Here is a 19901-nt window from a genome sequence, read left to right as displayed (position 1 = left end):
TAGAGTTAAAATACTTTAAAATATATCCAAAGATCTGAGAAAGCCCATTCTTTGTTAGCCGGCTGTCACTGTTCACACATTCTGGTGACCAGAGAGAAACACATGCATTGCTCATGCCTAATGAGTCGACAGTCCCAGTGTCAGAATAACTCCTCCGCTGTGTATGGTTGGCAGATATACTTTAAAAACTTGGACCTTTTGGTTTGTTTTTAGAATAGCTAACAGTTATGTAATACAGACTGTGAGTGAGAAAGTTTCATGAATCATTGTCCGGAGGAAAAGGCCAATCTGGACATGAAACGCACAGAAAGGCTCAGAGGCCCATTCCAGTGTGAGCAGCATTTTCCTGTTTTTGTAAAGCTTTGTCGATGCCAAGCTGGAGCTATTAAACATTGCTGTCCTGGGACCTTTTCAGGATATTATAGTGTAAATGTTGGTTTCATTTATTTAACCAGCTAATAACTCATTTCTTTTTTTTTCCTGCAGGATTTTACAGAGAACGTTAAATCACTAACATCTGTCTATGCCCCCGAAGAAGCTCGCAGTCTAATGTTCCTATCACCGTGACACACGGACAATGGGCCAATTCTATTGGGAGGGTCTGTTAACCTCTTACCTTGCAGGAGGAAATCTGTGCACCTGTAGGAAACCCACACAAAGACAGGAAGAGCATACAAACTCAATCATGTCGTGCACCATGTGAAAACAACACCAAGACCTGAAAGCTATCAAATAAAGATTATAACTTATCTCCAGGCACAGATGTCAAATAATCATCTAACGGTTTAGTCACCAGAGCGCCCATTGTTATTTTATTGTGTGAAATGAGGTTCGTCTATCTACAAATCCCATTTTGGAATCTTGATCACATGACCAGAATTACCGTATTAAGAGTTAGTTTTAGGCTGTGTGGGCGGTGCTGTGGCTGATGCTTGGATTGCATCATCCTTCCGTTAAAACTGGAGGGGAAAGGCACAGACTGAATCTCGATACTGCAGCCTATGGCAGTGGTAGAATTGGTTCAGGAAATGGTCAGTATCAGGGCTCTTGACCAGGTAACGTAATGTTATATATTGTATTTATTAAGCGTCGACATACAGTATTACGCAGTGCTGGACAATAAACAGGGATACATACAATGTTAACAAGGGGTGTGACAGATAAAGAGGTAGCACAAGGTTATACAACGTAGCACAAGGTTATACATGCAAACGGTATAAGATGTATGATCATACAATTTGGGAGCTGGTTACAGAGACCCAGAAATTCAAGTCTGAGTTAGTCCATGTCATTAGCGAGGTCGCAAGATCAAGAAGGATACACTGGGCTGGACCCTGCCAAAGGCTTACAGTCTAAACGGGAGGGACCCACTAGGTAGAGCTACAGAATTAGTGCTCGGCTGGGAGAGTTAAAGAGAATCTGTAAGAAAAAAGTGCCCCTGGGGGGTACTTACCTTGGGAGGAGGAGCCTGTGGATCCTAATGAGGATTCCCTTGTACTCCTCCGTCCCTCCATTCCAGCACTGTCAGCAGGCCCGGATTTACCTCACAGGAGCCTATAGGCACAGATGTCCTGGCACCCTAGACTTCGTCCTACGTGAACCTACAAACCGCCACCGAACCGCACCACCAGTGTGCTGATTGGCCCAACTGTCATTTCTCCCTTATTTCCCTTGTCCGTTATAGGTAGCTACAGGTGCCCCATAGTATTAGGTAGCCAGAGGTACCCTCAGTATTAATTAGCTAGAGGTGCACCTGCCTGAAGGGAGATCTCATCAGTGGGATGAGGAGAGCTGGGTGAGTGACCTCTCATTTACACTCTCATCAGGACTCTGCACAGGGAAGGAGGGAGGGAGGTGTTGGGGAGGGTGCTGCCTTTCTTTCATCAGGCGCCTGTAGGCATGTGCCTACAGTTCCTTACGGTAAATCCGGCCCTGTCTGTCAGCCATCAAAAATCGGTGCTAGGCTTCAGGATCATAAATAACAATTTTGTGTAAGCCTCGCATAGGCGCAGTAGCGGCTTTACTTTTGGCCTCAGATTGGTTCCCCCTGCGGCTGGAGCACCAGTGGATCTTCAGCAGCGGACAGCGCTGGAACGGAGGTATGGAGGAGGACGGGGGAAATCTCCCAGGTAAGTACCCCATAAGGGCATGTTGTTTTCTTACAGATTCTCTTTAAGGAGGTGGTGGGGGGCTGGGTGGGGTGGATGTGTAACTTATCTAAATCAAAGCTAAACGCTCAGCATGACAGCCAAACATTGTTTATAAAGGAATGAAGATGGCAGCCTCCATATTCCTCTCCCTTCTGGTTCCTTTTAACTTGTAAGTTGATTCAATCACTGAATGGCACATTTATCCCTTTTCTTCTTAGAATAGGGAATGATCTGTTATTGGCCTAACATTGATTTTCCAATAGATCTCTGCATATATACATGAGCCCATCTGCTCACGGGCCACATCTGCCGTCTTTTATTCTCTATTCCAGTAAACAGTGCCTGAGAGGCATGAAGAGTGTAGAGTAAGGTCTCTCTCCCTTATTGTTTCTTGCTATTTCTGCAGGTTGTTTCATACACTGCTTGTGTAAGTTACCATCACAAGTCTGTTGTATACTACCTCTGTATTATGCACCAATGCTTGTACTCAATAGCATAACTATTAAAGGATACCCGAGGTGACATGTGACATGATAAGATAGACACGGGTATGTACAGTGCCAAGCACACAAATAACTATACAGTGTTCCTTTTTTTCTCTGACTGTAAGAGTTAAACATCAGGTATGTAAGAGTCAGGACTGAGTCAGACTACAGAGTGACCCTCACTGATAAGAAATGACAACTATAAAACACTTTCCTAGCAGAAAATGGCTTCTGAGAGCAGGAAAGAGATAAAAAGGATAAATCGTTCATAGATTTTAGCTCTGGCATACTTCAATGAATGTGTCATTGAGTGAAAACAATAAAACAGTAAAAACTTAAAAAGTAGATTTCAACATAAAATAAAACTGCCATTTTTAAGAGAAGGATGATAGATACAATTGTTTATGTCATTAGTTTATTTTCACCTCGGGTGCCCATTAAGGGAGGCCCAGAAGTCTGGTGTAGCAGTTTACCAGCGCTAGGACTGCACTTGGGGGTTGGAGATAGTGATCACACTTGCTGTGAGGGAACTGTAGCATCACCCACTTGAGCCATAGGATAACTTACTTGGACATTACCTTGCACATCAGATGTCCTTTCAGATAGTTGGCTTTGTGGATCCGCCAGGTTTATATAGGTCCCTATGGCCAACACCCGATCCAGGTCGCTGTCTTTTGGGATCATTGCATACTGTTCAAACTGCCGATTATGTGCTGATCCATCATTCGGACAATAGTCTGACATTCCGCCATGTCCCCTGGCCAGGCCAGCCATCACCTCGCCCATTAGGCCTGCCCATCCAGCTCTCTATGTTCCAGGGGCAGTGATATCAGCGCGGCTCCAGGATGGCGAGTGCAGGGACAGCCACTTCCCAGCACATTGGCGCCTCTAGGCTCGTGCCTAGTGTGCCTAGATCTAAACTCAGCCCTGGGCCGATCAATGTGTCCATACATACAGTAGATTAAGGACAGTAAGTATGTCTACTTTACTGAATCAAACGTAACACAGTCAAGACCAGATTTATACTTTTTGTGCCCCTAGGCCAAGTAAGTTGTGGTTCCCCTTTCTTGTGCAGCAGCGCCCCTCCCATTCTATGTGCAGCCGCGTGTGCCATGTGTATCATCCACGTACATCAGTCACTTTCTTTTCTGAACAGCTCCCTTGAGCATCATTTTCCCTTATGCTGTTTTGTTCCCCATTTTCAGCCTTCTCTTTCATATTTAATATACCCTCTTTCATGTCCAGGTGCCCCATTGAGCTGCAGCCGCCCAAGGCCCAGGCCTTCCTTGCCTTTCCAGAAATCTGGCCCTGAACACAGTATCTCGGCTTTACATGCATCTGCAGATCTGTGCAGCTAATATCTGTAATGACATTTGGCAGCATTAACTTTTAAGACCTGATGGAGGTCTTTTTACTTTACACTTCATAAAACTGGAGCGGTTGTGAGAAGTGGGATTTCATTACAGTATTAGTGCCAGTCCTTTCACATCCTAGTCTTTCTATACAGCATACATGAAACGGCAGATAATCCCGATCTCTGTTTTATAGACGAGGTCCTGCTCGGGGCACTTGCCTTCCCCTCCCCCATTCTACACTGGCTTGTACAATAGACGGATTAAACATGAAAGTAAATCTGTACTATCCAGTTTTGTTGGTAGGTGCAAAGTGACATCACAATTATAGTACTGAAAACCATAATTGCCTATAAAACGGTATTATCTTAAGCTGCAGTTAGTAACAGTGTAGTTATATTAATGTTTAATGGGCCTTTTTGCAGTAAAAGTGACCGTTTTGAATGACAGGTCTTCTGGGTAATCGTTTTGTCATCTGTCTTTTAAACTAGAGTGAAATAACTTATTATCTGTCATGTTGTTTTGTACTTTCTCTAATCTTACTATTTAGTTTAAGTCAGTTATGTATTAGCTACTAGTAGATGCCTCGAGGGAACAGTCAATATAGCTTTACATTTATTTAAAGAGGAACTGCAGTGAAAATAACGTAATGAAACAAAGTGCTTCATTTTTACAATAATTATTTATAAATTATTTAGTCAGTATTTGCCAATTGAGAAATCTTTCCTCTCCCTGATTTACATTCAGAAATTTATCGAATAGGAACATCTTTACTGCTGGCAGGTGATGTTTGGGGAAGGAGAAGCTGCTTTTTGGCAGTTGGAAGCAGCTGTTATTTCCCACAATGCAACAAGGCTCCCACAGTGTGATGTCAGGGCCTAGGTCCTGACATCATGCTGTGGGAGGGGTTTCACCATAATATCAGCCATACAGAGCCCCCTGATGATCCGTTAGGAAAAGGTAAAGATTTCTCATGGAAAAAGGGGTATCAGCAAGTTCAATCCTTGGTTACAGTTTCTCTTTAAAGTGAATATCAAGAAGTTTTTTTTAAAAAAAAGCAGATACTTACCTAAGGAGGGGGAAGAATCTGGGTCCTATAGAGCCTTCTTGTTCTTCTCACGAGTCCCACATTTAAGAGCTGTCACCCCCCCCCCCCCTCCCCAGTAGCAGTATTCGACTGATGGGTCGGAGGCAGGGGAGGCTGGCCAGCATCTTTGTATTAATCATTTTCAGGGAATGTCTTTATAAAGAATAAAGGCCATGCTGATAATCCCCTTTAGAGAGATGGACTAGCCCAAAATCTGTCGTAATATCAGATTTCTACTACCTAGAGTAAGTGACAGCAACATAGGAGAAATTTTAAATTTTAAGATTTTCGCAATGGTTCCTCTTTAAGTTAAGATAAGCTGTGTTTATTGTTATAGTTTGTTATATTATCAACAGCAAGTTATAGTTTTGGGGTAACAACTAATACATATACTAATAATCACACAATATAAGAACATCCTTGGCCTTGGCTTAAGCTGCTTTATGATGGATGCTACTCTGGGAACTTAGCAGGGCGGTTTGAATCCCCCAGTTCCCCAGAGGTCCAGCTCCACTCTGAGATCAAACCCTTTTAAGGGTAAGTAGCCAAGTGTTGCCTACAGTATATCTAATATACTGAATATGGTGGTTACTTTTCATTTATGATGTACTGTATAAGATTGTAAAAATGTATACCTTGTGGCCAGTAGTGTTGGGCGAACAGTGTTCGCCACTGTTCGGGTTCTGCAGAACATCACCCTGTTCGGGTGATGTTCGAGTTCAGCCGAACACCTGATGGTGTTCGGCCTTTTAAGTTCGGGTTCGTCCCGAACTACTGAATGGCCGCCGAACAGGGCCCTGTTCGCCGGAACATGCCGCAATACGGCCCCCCTATGGGGTCGCAGGCATAAGGGGGGAGCATGCCCCGATCGCGGGGGGGGGGTCGGAAATTCCCCCCACCCCCTCCGCTAGCGCTCCCCCCTCTGCCCGCTTCCCCATACAAAAGTTTAAGGCAAGTTAAATAGTACTTGGTGGCTGGCACTGGCAGTGGAGTGAGGAGGAGGAGGAGTCCGAGTAGCAGAGTGACGCGTTGAGGCCGGGCAGCGGGCGGTTCAGCGGTAGTACCCTTGTGGTACTTCCGCCCTTTCTCTGACCTCACGTCCTCTGCATACGAGGGTACGCGTCACGCGTACCCTCGTATGCGTCATCACGTAGAGGACGTGAGGTCAGAGAAAGGGCGGAAGTACCTAAAGGGTACTACCGCTGAACCGCCCGCTGCCCGGCCTCAACGCGTCACTCTGCTACTCGGACTCCTCCTCCTCCTCACTCCACTGCCAGTGCCAGGCCAGCCACCAAGTACTATTTAACTTGCCTTAAACTTTTTTTATGGGGAAGCGGGCAGAGGGGGGAGCGCTAGCGGAAGGGGTGGGGGGAATTCCCCCCCCCCCCCCGCGATCGGGGCATGCTCCCCCCTTATGCCTGCGACCCCATAGGGCCCCCAAAATGGGCATGTTCGGGGGTCCCATTGACTTCCATTGAGTTCGGCGTTCGGGTCGAACATGCCGAACATCTGGCCCATGTTCGGCCTGTTCGGCCCGAACATCCAGGTGTTCGCCCAACACTAGTGGCCAGTTGGCATGATGTACACAGGATTGATGCTGAGCAATAAATGTATATACTCAATGTTGTATGTATATATATGTTGCCATCTTGGCACTATTTTTCTTTAAAAATAAATAAATAAAAACTATTGAAACCTAAATGCAAACCCAGTTGAGATTCTTGTTTACTACGGCGTCTTCAACGTGAACTTAATTTAAGGCATTTTGAAATGCCATATCCTTGTAATTCTGCTAATCCAAACAGTTTGTTAATTACCGATAAATTACTGTAAAACGCGGTCTAAATTAGCCCATATGTATACTTAAAAATTGCTACAATTACTTTTGAAATGTGCTGTGTGCAGTGGGTCACATCCCTTGCTTTCATTTCCCATCAAGTTCAGCTGCAGTAGAGATGTTTAGGCAAATGGAAAAGAAATGTCTTTTTTTAGTGCAGACGGCTTCCTCACAGTATAATAACTACATTTGTAATTTATATCTTGGCAGTGAGATTCAGCTGAATTCACTTGTCACTCCCAATACACCCATCAACATTTGTGCAACTCTGAAAACTCCTAGATGTCTCAGACTTCGGATTGGCGGTAGCCAAAAACAGGTATCAATGCGGTAAACCCCGTCTGGCAGCAGGCCAAACAGGATGTGACGCTCTCTAGCACTCACTTCCTGCTGGTGAATCGATGACGTGCGCGGAAGCACATCGCTAAAATATCCTTCCGCGCATGCGGGACGTGAAAAAACTGCGGTGGCCCGTTTAAAACACGAGCATCGCCATAGGCTGACATGACTTCCGGTCCACCACATATCGCCCCAGGTTGCCACAGGAGCCGCACGGCAATATAGGTATGCGCTCGCGTTAGATAGGGTACTTCTAGCGTAGCGCACCACACTGCACGCAATGTAAATTCCTCCATAGACTTTCATTGCCCTTGCAGAAGGCTGCGGTAAAATGGCCCTGAACCAACCCCCCAGCACAAACAATCTATATAACGTCCATCCCTAAACCCCCCTAACCTAGAACAACATAAGATCTAATGCAGTAACATAGCTCCCAACTGTCCCTCTTTCTGAGGGACAGTCCATCTTTTTGGGAGCCCTGTCCCTCTTTCCCCCTCATTTGTCCCTCTTTCAGGTTTTTGTCCTTCTTTCTATATAAATATATATATTTCTATACTAAAATTGTGTTTGATTGACTCTAAACTTTATTCCAATTTTTTAAATTGATATATTACTAATTTTAAAATGTTACTATGAAGGAAAATATACCAGGATAGAAGGGACCAGTGTGGTTTGAATTATAAAACAACACATTTTTCTCATGAAATCTTTATAATATGCATGACTAGGAGCATGGTGGGGGTGTGACCAGGGGTGTGGCAGGGGAGTGGCTTAAGTGTCTCTTTTTCTCGTCTCAAAAAGTTGGGAGGTATGCAGTAACAGGAGGAGGTCCCCATGTGGGCCACTCAAATCTCAGAGCCCAGGCACAATTGCAACCTGAGCATCCCCTATCAGGGGCGTAGCAATAGGGGTTGCAGAGGTTGCGACCGCATTGGGGCCCTTGGGCCAGAGGGGCCCTCCCTCAACTTCAGTATTAGCTCTCTATTGATCCTGTGCGGGTAATAATAACTTCTATAGATACTTTGAATAGTAGTGATCATTAACAAACAGTTCCCCATCCCCTTCTTGCACCTCTGACACCAGGGCCGGATTTACCATAAGGCACTATAGGCACGTGCCTACAGGCTCCCAATTATGGAGAGGCGGCTCACTCCCCTCCCCAAGTGCCTCCCTCCCTCTTTCCCTATACAGAGCCCCAAGTGGAGTGTAAATGAGAGGTTACTGACCCAGCTCTCAGCATTCCACTAAAGAGATCTCCCTTCAGTCAGGTGTACCTCTAGCTACTTAATGGCTAGAGCAAAAGAAGTAAAGGAGAAGTGACAGCTGGGCCAGTCAGCACACTTGCTGTGCGGTTCAATGGGGGTTTGTAGGTTCATGTAGGGTGAAGTCTAAGGTGCTAGGACATCTATTGGCCTATAGGCTCCTGTGATGTAAATCCGGGCCTGCCTGACACTGTAGTTGCCATTGGCAGGTTTTGGTGTGCCGTATCAATTGTTATGTATAGAGTGCTTGGGAGGCCCCAATGTAAAACATGCATAGGGGCCCACAGCTCCTTAGCTACGTCACTGTCTCCTATTGCTATGCCACTGCCCCATAGCAACCATACCCCTAGAAGCTTAATGCCCTTTTCATCAGTGGGTGAGAAGTCAGGGGAAGGCGAGTGGCACAGCTAGTAGGATATTATACATAAATAAAATTGAGCTTGACGTTTTTTTCCTGTTAATTGTAAACATGGCCCCGGTCTTCTCTGCTCCCAATGATAAGGTATATTTGCCTTTTAGTACAATGCAGGCAGGACACAGCTACAGGCATTCATATTTCCTTCTGCAATCAATACCACCGAGAACACTCCTCATTCTTTCTATTATTGCACAAAACACTTTTCTCCTACAAAATAAAAATCTGTATCCTTATCCTGTCTCTGGGCCAAACCTTTGTTGATAAATCAATGGTATTTTTTTTTCTAGCCCTCCAAGCTAGTAATTCAGCTGCTAAAACACTCGATTTTCAGGATCCACTAATTATAGTCCAAGGAATGTTCTCATAAACAGGGAGGGGGAGGGCTGATGTCACTGGAAATATGCAATACCTTATTCCACTTCCACTGAATCTGTGCAAAGTTCAGCAGTCAGCGCTGAACTATGCCGTATGATAAAGAGTCAGGAACCGGTGATTCATTCACCCTCCTCACTGCATTTTTTTGTGTCCTTTATACAACATGTCCCGGTGCTGGAATGCAAGCCAAGGATCATCCCAGTCACCGAGAGTACAGAGTTTCTCCTGGGTGTAATGTGCTCTGCTTGTAAAGTGTAACTGCAGTGATAAAAAGAAACAACTGCCAAATTTTAAAGAGGAACTGTAACCAAGGATTGAACTTCATCCCCATCAGTAGCTAATAGCCCCTTTTCCATGAGAAATCTTTACCTTTTCTCGAATAGATCATCAGGGGGTCTGTATGGCTCATTTTGCGATTAAACTCCTCCCACAGTGTGATGTCAGGACCTAGGTCCTGGCAGTTTTCTGTCTGTGAACCTTGTTGCATTGTGGGGCTGTTTCCAACTGCCAAGCAACCAGCATCTCCCTATGTGCATATACCAATATGTTCCTAACTGTGGAAACAGACAGCTGAAAACTCTGAGACAGCTTTCTGTATCCTTCCCCTAAACCATGATGGTGAACAATCTTTGACTTCAGGTCATTTGAGAGTTGTTTTGAGACCCCCATGTTGCTACTCTTCAGAGAAAATTAAAAGAGGAGGGAAACTTACAACTGACCCCCTTAAATACTCTTTCTAATAATTGGAATAACCTGTGCATGTAGGTCAGGGGTCACTGAGCTTACCAAGCCAATTTGAGTTCCAATAATCACAGTAGTTCTAGGTTTTATAATCAATACAATCACAACAGTGCCAAATGTATGCACCTGCCTAATTTTGTTTAAACAATTATTGCGCACTTTCTGTAAATCCAATAAACTTAATTTCACTTCTGAAATATCACTGAGTGAGTCTCCTATATGATATATTTAACTGACATTTTTATCATAACAACCAAAGATTTATACAGGAAAATCATGATGATTAACAAGGTTGCCCAAACTTTTGCATCCCACTGTATATATATATATATATATATATATATATATATGTATATATATATATATACACACATATATATATATATATATATATATATATATATATACTGTATATAAGCAACCTATTAGCATATCGCATTGTTAGGGGGTGTGGTTATAGTTAATGGCAGTTGGTGCTGTCCTTTTTTCATGTTTGCTAGTAGTACAGATGATTACCTGCAGGCTGATTTTGGATGAAACATGAACAAATTACGGTCCGTGGCGAATATCAATCATTTTTTGATCTGTCTTCTATTTTTTTACGTCTCACTTTGCAATGTATTGATATATTTTTTCCCCCATTTTCCCTAAAGTTCCTCCTGAAAGAAAACCAGAGCTCAGGACAAGAAAAATATTTATACACACCTGGGGCGTCCTCCAGCCCCATCCGCTCGGATCGCTCCCACGCTGCCGCCCTCCGATGTCTGCAGCTCCGGGTACCAGATCCATGCACTTCCGTCAGTTGGAGCCAGTCTACTTAGGAGAAGTGCGCTCTTTGCGTATCTCTCCAGCAAGCTGGAGAGTTACGTATAGGGAACACTTCTCTTACGTCAGACTGGCTCTGACTGACAGAAGTGCCGGTACCGGAGCTGCAGACATCGGAGGACGGTGGCGTGGGAGAAATCCGAGCGGATGGGGCTGGAGGAAGCCCCAGGTGTGTAGATATATTTTTCTTGTCCTGAGCTCTGGTACAATTTAAACTCAGTCAGTTATTATTAGTTATTTTTTAAAGTGACATTGAAGCGAAAAAAAATGATATAATGAATTGGTAGTGTAGTACGAATAATTAATAGAAGATTAGTAGCAAAGAAAATAGTCATATTTTTATTTTCAGTTATATAGTTTTTGTTTTTTTTATAACATTGCATCTTTCTCTAATATTTGCAGTTTACACACTATACTCAACATTCTAAATGATTTTACAGAGCAGGCTAATAATCTTTTGAACTTTCCTCTGCAGAAAAAACAAGATACAATGGCAGACAGTTGAGATAATAGGCTTCAGAAGACAAAGCTCTCTGCAACTTTGAAAGTCGGAGAGTTCAGTGAAGCTTTTTTGCAACTGGAGTTTCTTAACTCTTCCTGTACTGGAAACAATATGAGACTCATGTCTCTGCTGCTCATGTTTTATTTCTCAGATGTACGACACATACAAATCGTTATATCATAAGTTTATTTTCACTTCAGATTCCCTTTAAAGAGGCACTGTAATCACATTTAGTAAAATGCAGTAATTTATTCATTAGGATGCCCATTTTTATGGTAATTTTCCTGGTTTCAGCAGCATACACACTACCTATATTTATGAATTGCAGTGTATTGGTTTTATAGCTCCACCATCCCAGTTGTGCTTAGCCTAGGCTGTTTAGCTATGCAGTATTCTCCTCCCAGAACTATCTGGGAGGCCAAGCATTATTTTCACTGGCTTCTGAATTCTCTGAAACAAACATTCCGCAAAGCTGTTGATCAGCTGGCTTGGGTGGAGGGGGCAACCAGTGACTGAGAGAATACCCAGATGCAGAGGATTGAGGGTACTGTACATGTGCTGTGTGCACTGTACATTGGATGTGACTGTACAGTGCTTGTTCCATTTGCATTCATGGTAAATGGGAGGGAGGACATCATTGCTCAAGTGTGTCCCCATTAGAGATTTCCTATAGAGCTTAATGATTTGTAAGATAAGACTCTGATCACTCCTCCACTCCGCTGCATGTAAACATCAGAAGGGGCAGCAATATCCAGTTTCAGAGGCAAAACCAGTGGTGCACTGTAACTGCATGACAGATGGGATGGCACTGAGGAGTAGGGGGTATTTTGAACACATACATGTAAAAAAGGTGTGTGGAAAAAAGGGGCTGGGTTTGGCAGTAGTGAAATCTCGCTAAAATTAGCGATATTGTACTACTAAATATCCATAGTCGAATATCAGTATTATGTACCGATATTTGACTATTGCTAAACCTAACCCTTCTCTCACACAGAACACTCCCCTAACCCAAAAATCCCCCCTGGTGGTGCCTAACCCTACCCCCCGGTGGTGATTAACCCTAGCCCCCCCCCCCCCCCCCCCCGTGGTGCCTAAACCTAACCTGTCCGGTTGATGCCTAATCTTAACTCCCCCAGTGGTGCCTAAACCTAGCCCACTCTAGTGGTGCCTAACCCTACCCCCCCAGTGGTGCCTAACCTTAACCCCCTCCCCCCGTGGTGCCTAACCCTACGACCCCAGTGGTGCCTAACCTTAACCCTCTCCCCCCCCAGTGGTGCCTAACCTTAACCACCCCCCCCATGGTGCCTAACCCTAGCCCCCTCTGGTGGTGCCTAAACCTAACTCCCCCTAGTGGTACCTAACCCTAGCCCCCTCTGGTGGTGCCTAAACCTAACTCCCCCTAGTGGTACCTAACCCTAGCCCCCTCTGGTGGTGCCTAAACCTAACTCTCCCTCTGCCGAAAAGCCGCAAATGTATGCTGCTATGAAGATAAATTTTGCGCCTGCTATTCAATGTCACAATATAGGTATCTGCAAGCTATTTTTTCCCACAAGCCTGCGCAGAAAAAAAATGTTTCCTCTTGCCGGTAATCGGGCACCTCAGGACTTTCAAATGTACCTACAGCGGCTTTGTGGAAGCCGCGATTTGCAGCAAATATGGTGAAATGATGGCAAATTTACCCCTAATGACGCTAAATGCAGCTTTTAACATAGGCGCTGTCACAGGAGCCCTAGTGGCTGACCGCACTTAGCCTTCTAAACGGTGCCAGCGCACAGATCGTGCGAACTCTGGTCACAGTCAATGCGCAGGAACCGTTAAGAATTAGCCGCAGACAACTCAGAAGGGAGCCTGTGAGACACGGGTGATTACAACTTCACCCACTGGTTCAGAGTAAACTGCCACCACCGCGGTTATCATGGGACCGTGGAGCCTACTAACTGACTGACTAATCCTGCGAATAAAACGGTTAAACACACGATATTCTGTCTAGCCAACAACAAACAAACAGTAGCGTATCTTCAGAGACCCGGGATCAGTTCTGTGTGTGCTGATAAGCAGGGTAGCGGACAGTGAATGACTTGGAGAAAGTCGTTTATTCACGCAATATAAATAATTAATATATACAGACAATTATTAAAATCACAATTATTAAGACAGTAATAGCCAGTATAAAAAATAAAAGAAGGGAGAAAAATACTTAGTTCCTGGAAAGATGTCCTTTTTGTGGGAATATCATAAAGTTCTTGGTTTCAATCAAAGTTCAGCAGAATTCTTTGTTCCAGGTTACAGAAGAGATGGCCGCAGGCACATGTGTCCTTGGTTTCAGAGCTTCATTCAAAGTTCAGCAAAATGGCCACCAGCCCTATGTCCTCTGAGCTGGCAGCAGGATGTTCTCATATGGATGGAATGGGAGGACTCAAGCCCGCCTGCTGGCTCTGTGCTTTTGATGAAGCTGGTTTGGGGGTGTGGCAGTGCCAGCCCCCTCTGAGCTACCAGCAAATGACAGTTCATTCCCTCTGAGAGATTTTAGAGCTAAACTTATGAATTGCTGTAACTCCTGAACCATACCCGTTACATTTAGGGGGGTAACAGCTTCATACTTGGAGGAAAATACAGATTAATATGATATCCGACATGGCTAGTGCAGCAGATCAGGGTCCTGGGTAGATTCATACCTGGGTTGTAGGGGCCCCGGGCCCCTCTCAACTGGTATCAAGAGATCCAGCATGACCCTACGGATCCAATGATACCGCTCTCATAACCACCCTATTTATTGTATTCTGTAAATGGGCAAAAGATTATATAGTACATTCATTTCTTCCTGCTAAGGCTGGAGTCAGCCTGACTGGAGTCCAGCTGTGTCTGCTTCTTGGGATCTCCTTTTTTTTGAAAGGCCCTGTTGGCTCCTTCAATTAACATCTGAATGTGAGATCAGCTAGGTGTCACCTGGTTCCCAGAACAGAAAGGGGAATTGTGCCTTCCACAGGAATATGTCCAAGCTCATTAACACCTCCCCCACAGCTAAGACAGATCCCCCAGCTGTTCCTAGGCAGAGGGATACTACACATCAAATCTTGGTTCTATTGATCTAAAGCGCAATCGATGCAGGGAATCGAGTGCGATCGTTCTTTTCTTCACGGGCGGTTCCAGGACGCGCCTGCGGCCCCGCAACCGTCCGTGACAGCCCTCCCCCTTGTCTGCGGCTCAGACACATATCCGCAAGATGTGTGGCGGCGCCGCTAACCTGGCTGATGGGTCTCGAGCTGCCAGCACGGCGGGAAAACCCCTTGGCGCCTGCGGATTGGTTCCACTGGACAGGTCGCGGTCTGCTACCTTCAGGTTTGGCCCGACATGGACCGTTCTGGACAGGGCGTTGGCGCCACTGCGGTCGGATGTGGTGTCTGCCGGGACTGCTGACAACGGGCAGTGGTTTGGGTAGGTCAACAGCCCACCCACGCAGGGGTTCCCTGCGAAGTGGCTGTGGACCTAAGGGAACCCCGCGGGAATCCCTGGACCTTCCCGGCTCCTGACAGACTGCACATGCTTTGCAGTGGTTTGCTACATCCCTGTTCATCCTGGGCCAATAAAACTGCCTCCGAATACCTGCAAGTGTCTTGCGGACACCAGAGTGCCCTGTCAGAGGATTACCATGTACGGATTTCAGCACATGTCCCCTGAACGCACTCGGGACCACAAGCCATTTGGTATTCGCATGTGATCTACCGGTAGGGGGCTGTACAGACTCACTGTACAGTCTCCCACCTTCCCAGTACACCTTGAAAGCGGCCCCGTCTGCGAGGGGCTCAGCGGCTTGCTGCCTGAGCACCTCCAGGCTTGGGTCACTTTGTAGTGCGGCTGAGAATACAGCGTTGTCAGTTTCAGCCAACTGGCTCATGTCACACGAGGCCAGCGGCTGAAAGGTCTCATCCCTGCGGTCAGAGGAGGGGGAGGAGGCCGGAACCCCCTCCACCTGTTCTGAGCTCGGGTTCTGAGCAGTGCAGCTGCGCGGTACTGCTAGCACAGGTGCACTGTCAGAATGGCACAGACGGACGTTACTCAAATCATCATTGCATGCAGTAATGACATTGACAGGTATAGACATTTTTTCATTACAGACAGGTTGTACAGTAAACTCAGGTACAGTTACAGCATCATCACAACAGACAGTCTGTACATCAAACTCAGGTGCCTTTGAAGCAGGCACTATTGAACCTGGTACCCTTGAACTGGGCACATTCAACCCACCTCCCCCTGGTGCTCCCCCAAGTGTATAAAGTACCTGGTGGTGGGTGGAGAGTCCGTCTCCTTCCGTGAGCGACACGGCGGTCGTGGCAGGTTCATAGTAGGACACAAGCTTGCCCAAATCAGTCCCAAGCAACACAGGGACTGGGAGATCCTTCATAACCCCAACAACCCTTTCTTGGATTCCAAATCCCCAATCCAGCTTCACTGTCGCGTGGGCTATGTGAAAAAGGGTGCCCTCTACTCCAGTAAGGGCAAGGGATCGGCTGGAGCTGATGCTCTCCTTTGGCACAAGGTGTGAGTGAACTAACGTGATGTCAGCTCCGGTGTATCGAAATCCGGTGACAACTTTGCCGTTCACTCTAACAAGTTGCTGCTGGATTTCCTTTCCGCGGGCAAACAGGACAAAATCTGATGATCCAGGCTGTGGTTCGCTGGCGGGTTGCCTCTGCTGTGGGTGAGGTACAGGTGATGCAGATGATCCAGGAGCTGGTGGTGTCTGTCTCCGCTCCGGACAGTCGAATTTCATGTGTCCGGGCTGGCGGCAGTAGTGACAGGTGACCTCTCCAGGGGCTGCAGCCCTGGGTGCAGAAGCTGTGCTGGATGGCCTCTGTGGCTGACGGCTCACAGGGGCAGGAGGGTCTGCCGAGGTATTGGGCTGACCTCCTCTCCAGCTGGATGGGACAGTTCTGCGGGTATCAGCCACCCGGGTGGTTGCAAACGTCTCAGCAAGGTCTGCAGCGACAGTGGCTGACGCAGGCTTGCGCTCCAACACAAATTGTCGTACATCAGCAGGGCAAATGTTCAGAAATTGTTCGAGGACTATCAAGTCCTCCAGGACGCCCTAAGACCCTTTGGTGAGGCCTAGAGTCCACTGGCGGAGTGTGGTGAGTAAGCTGCTGACCACATCTCGGTACGAATCAGAAGACTTTTTCTGCCAGGCCCTGAACTTTTTCCGATAGGCTTCTGGCGTCAGCTGGTACTTAGTAATGATAGCATAAACATTATCCTTCTCCGCAGGCAATTCTGCGAAGGCATCAAGCGCTTTGTAGCGCAGCAAAGGTGTCAGATGTCTGGCCCACTGGTCTTGGGACAGACGATACTGACGGCACGTTTTTTCAAAAGACCGCAAAATCAAGTCAATGTCTGTGTCTTTTTCAATATTAGCAAATTTAAATTTTGCACTTACGGGTGCTGCAGCTCCTTCAGCAGGGAGGCTGGGCGGTGAACTCCGGCTGGCCTGTTGAACCTTTGCCATGTTGAGCTCATGCTGTCGTTGGCGCTCCCACTCAGCGTGGCGTTCTGCAGATTGGCGCTCCTCACGCATGTACTGCAGGTACTTGTCCAGGTCAGTCTCCATCAGCTTTTGTAATGCCTGCTGCATTACCGGGTCAGTACAAACGGACAGTCCAGTACTGGCCGGTTCCAGGCGAGTACTTTCAGAAACTCTGGGATTGGGGTCCATACTGACAGTCTTTGGCGTAACTGTTGCAACGGGGCCCGCAGGATGCTCAACCTCTGTACGCCTAGGATCTTCAGTCTCTGGTTCCCCTAGACTGTCAGATGGGCTGGTATCCACTTCAGCGGACACTCCCGGCTCCCGCAGTTGCTGGGCATCCGATCTGGACAAGTCTGCTATCAGGTCCCGTTTGTTCTTTTGCGGAGGATGCCAATGCCCCTCTCTTCGCAAAGATTTTCCAGGTCTGCTAGGCACATGTTCTGGTAGTTCCCGGACATTTCCATGCCAAATAAAATAAAACTTTTGGGGAGGGGTACTGGCTACACAGTCTCTCTGTATATATAAAAAATATATTGCCTTCCAGCTACACCAACGAATTAGTTCGTTTCTTGATAGCGCTAGCGCTATCTTAGATACTTTCAGCACAACACAGATCCCACCGCTCCCACCACTGTCACAGGAGCCCTAGTGGCTGACCGCACTTAGCCTTCTAAACGGTGCCAGCGCACAGATCGTGCGAACTCTGGTCGCAGTCAATGCGCAGGAACCGTTAAAAATTAGCCGCAGACAACTCAGAAGGGAGCCTGTGAGACACGGGTGATTACAACTTCACCCACTGGTTCAGAGTAAACTGCCACCACCGCGGTTATCATGGGACCGTGGAGCCCACTAACTGACTGACTAATCCTGCGAATAAAACGGTTAAACACACGATATTCTGTCTAGCCAACAACAAACAAACAGTAGCGTATCTTCAGAGACCCGGGATCAGTTCTGTGTGTGCTGATAAGCAGGGTAGCGGACAGTGAATGACTTGGAGAAAGTCGTTTATTCACGCAATATAAATAATTAATATATACAGACAATTATTAAAATCACAATTATTAAGACAGTAATAGCCAGTATAAAAAATAAAAGAAGGGAGAAAAATACTTAGTTCCTGGAAAGATGTCCTTTTTGTGGGAATATCATAAAGTTCTTGGTTTCAATCAAAGTTCAGCAGAATTCTTTGTTCCAGGTTACAGAAGAGATGGCCGCAGGCACATGTGTCCTTGGTTTCAGAGCTTCATTCAAAGTTCAGCAAAATGGCCACCAGCCCTATGTCCTCTGAGCTGGCAGCAGGATGTTCTCATATGGATGGAATGGGAGGACTCAAGCCCGCCTGCTGGCTCTGTGCTTTTGATGAAGCTGGTTTGGGGGTGTGGCAGTGCCAGCCCCCTCTGAGCTACCAGCAAATGACAGTTCATTCCCTCTGAGAGATTTTAGAGCTAAACTTATGAATTGCTGTAACTCCTGAACCATACCCGTTACATTTAGGGGGGTAACAGCTTCATACTTGGAGGAAAATACAGATTAATATGATATCCGACATGGCTAGTGCAGCAGATCAGGGTCCTGGGTAGATTCATACCTGGGTTGTAGGGGCCCCGGGCCCCTCTCAACTGGTATCAAGAGATCCAGCATGACCCTACGGATCCAATGATACCGCTCTCATAACCACCCTATTTATTGTATTCTGTAAATGGGCAAAAGATTATATAGTACATTCATTTCTTCCTGCTAAGGCTGGAGTCAGCCTGACTGGAGTCCAGCTGTGTCTGCTTCTTGGGATCTCCTTTTTTTTGAAAGGCCCTGTTGGCTCCTTCAATTAACATCTGAATGTGAGATCAGCTAGGTGTCACCTGGTTCCCAGAACAGAAAGGGGAATTGTGCCTTCCACAGGAATATGTCCAAGCTCATTAACACCTCCCCCACAGCTAAGACAGATCCCCCAGCTGTTCCTAGGCAGAGGGATACTACACATCAAATCTTGGTTCTATTGATCTAAAGCGCAATCGATGCAGGGAATCGAGTGCGATCGTTCTTTTCTTCACGGGCGGTTCCAGGACGCGCCTGCGGCCCCACAACCGTCCGTGACAGGCGCCTATGGCGGCAGTGTTTTTTTTCTGTAATGGCTCCTGCGCCCTTTTACCTGCTTTGATTTTGAACACATTTTACACACGATGTAGTATGCCATTGCAGTTACACTTTACACTTTAAACATAATATCATTCGTGTCCACATCTGTTTTTTTTTTATATATACTGTTAGTTGGCCATTATCATTTATTGAGTATTAGCCTAATCACCTGGAATCTGCTCTTAAGAAAAGCCATTATAATGAATTGTAATTGCAGCCCTGGACATTGTAAGCTCCTAGGTAATCATCGGATTGGACAGGTATTAATGCTCTGTATCGCTTCTGTTATTTCAAAGAATGAGGCAGCAAACAGAAACGTGGCCTATCTGACCTGCGAGCACGCTGGCTTACTACAGGAGTCCTGCGCAGAAACCACAAAGTAACAAACATCCACTGTTAATCATATGGAAACGAACTAAATTCAGAGCTGGTTGGGGAAAAAAACAAAAACAGTGAGGCCGGTTATCTGGCCATTGCGTTTGCGGTACGATGCTCCACCCCCAACGCATCACAAGAAACTTTATTCATATGAACAAAGTGGACACCATGGGCAGCATGGTGGCGTAGTGGTTAGCACTCTCGGCATGCAGCGCTGGGTCACCGGTTCGAATCCCAGCCAGGTTAACGTCTGTAAGGAGTTTGTGTCCCTGTGTCTTGCCAGGTTTCCTCTAGGCACTATGGCTTCCTCCCACATCCCAAAAACATACAGATAAGTTAATTGGCTTCCCCTAAATTGGCCATAGACTCTGATACATACACTGCATAATACATACATAGACATATGACTATGGTAGGGACTAGATTGTGAGCCCCACTGAGGGACAGTTAGTGAAAAGACAATATATGATCTGTACAGAGCTGTGTAATA

This window comes from Hyperolius riggenbachi, chromosome 5, assembly GCF_040937935.1.
Source record: "Hyperolius riggenbachi isolate aHypRig1 chromosome 5, aHypRig1.pri, whole genome shotgun sequence".
Classification (NCBI taxonomy): domain Eukaryota; kingdom Metazoa; phylum Chordata; class Amphibia; order Anura; family Hyperoliidae; genus Hyperolius; species Hyperolius riggenbachi.
Note: the sequence above shows the minus strand (reverse complement) of the source record.